Source organism: Canis lupus, chromosome 15 (genome assembly GCF_048164855.1).
Source record: "Canis lupus baileyi chromosome 15, mCanLup2.hap1, whole genome shotgun sequence".
Taxonomy (NCBI): Eukaryota; Metazoa; Chordata; class Mammalia; order Carnivora; family Canidae; genus Canis; species Canis lupus.
Window position 1 is genome coordinate 18,785,047 of NC_132852.1, and position 2,127 is coordinate 18,787,173.

A 2,127-nucleotide genomic window follows, 5' to 3' on the forward strand; every position below is an offset into this window, starting at 1 on the left:
TTGCTATTCTATTTATTTTAAGTATTCAGCAGAGAAAAGGAGTAAATGAAATGAGAGGACCTTTGCCAAGGGAACTAGCCTTTTTTATAGTGTGTCCTCTGATTATAAAATGAGAAGGCAGCCACTTTTCAGAACTACTATAAAACAATTAAATAGCTATCCATTGTTACTGCCAGTTATTTCCATAGTCCACCTCCCTTTGGGAAAAGACTAACCCACAATAAACGTATTTCCTACACCTGAGAGGCCACACAGGTATTCACATTTTACAGGGAGTAATATTTTCTTTTGCAGTTTCTCCCCGAAGTATTTTATATCCTTCTAGTCCATAGCAGAAATAGTAAAATTTCAAATTCAGCAATCTAAAAAAGAAAGAAAAAAAGATCTAAAATCTTGAACACTATATAGACTGAACCATAAATACATGCTATTATACTATTTAAAAATTGGTTTGTATCATTTAATGCTATAACATGCCTTCATGTGCACATATTCACATATATCACTAATACAGGAATATATACATAAAATATAGAATATGCTAAATATGCTATTTGTTTTTATAAAACCAAATTAGTTTGTTGATTCAGGTGTATATCATACACCTGAAACTAATATAACACTGTATATTAATAATAATATGATGTGTTTTTTTTAGAAAATAAGTAAAAGGGCTTTTAATTACTTTTTTTTAAAGATTTTATTTATTTATTCATGAGAGACACAGAGAGAGAGAGAGGCAGAGACACAGGCAGAGGGAGAAGCAGGCTCCATGCAGGGAGCCCGACGTGGGAATCGATCCCAGGACTTCAGGGTCATGACCTGGGCCGAAGGCAGGTGCTAAACCATTGAGCTACCCAGGCATCCCAGCTTTTAATTTCAATTTATAAATGACAGTGCACTTTTTATTATGTAGCTTAACTGAATTTCACAAATTATATTCTAAATGAAAAATACATGCTTTCAGTAAACAAATCTCAAAAGACAATGGTGTGCCTCAAATGATTTTTTTTTTTGTCCAAACATTAAGTACTTGCTGAAACAAGATATGTCTATATTCCTTTGTTTTTAACTTTTTACATCACAGGGCATTTTGTTATATTTTTCAAATAAGATGATATATATGAAATTAATGAAAATTAATTATATTAAATTTTTACAAAAAAAAAAGTATTTCAGAGATAAATCTTACCATTCCCTACAGTAACATTTAAAGACTAGTTTCATATTAGATCCACAACCACAGAGAGGCTGTCCTCTCTGTTAATATTACAAAACATTGGTTCTTGGTTCCCCATACTACTATAGTTTGGAAACTGAAATTTTATTCTTTATTTTATAATTAAAAATAATTAAAAATATACTCAAAAGGGAACTGCCCAGTTTATGAAGGTCAGGTCTTTTGAGGCTTTGTTTCTGATGGTTACATGTGTTTCACTGTGGAAAAGCATAGTTTAATGCATTTAAGGAGAATGAACTGTGTGAATAAAGGTCTCCAACCTTCCAGGAAAGGGGCTTGATAGGCTTTATATCACACATTGAAAACTTTATGGCACACATACATTGTAATTTTATGTCACTGGAATAATAATTACAGGGTATATGTAATGTGCTATGTACCTCATGCAAAAATGATCTCACATGAATTACTAGTTAGGATAAAGTTATAATATAATTAGAGGAAGAAAAATCCTAGAATAATAATGAAATTGGAAATTACTATTTAATGTTGAAATGGCTGTTAAATTTTGAGATAATACTTAAATTTCAAAGTTAAGGAAGTAAGAAGATAAGTTATAGATTTTAATTTAAGAAAAAGGTTACTTTTAGAGTGAACTCAGGCTTATGCACTTAATTTTATTATCAAGGGAGACATTGTCAAATGAGACATCATTTAAAAATTGAATACTTGGCTCTTTCCTGGAATTAGTACAAACTGAAACTCTAAATACAATTGTTTTCAAAAGTTCAACAAGTTATTGATGACAAGTTCAAAATGGCATATTAAGGAAAAGTGAGACATCTATTCATTTATTCAATAAATATCTAGTGACTATTAGGTCTTAGGGGATGTGCTGCAGGAATATTTAAAAACAAAATTTTTGCTATGAGTTAACCAGGAAACTG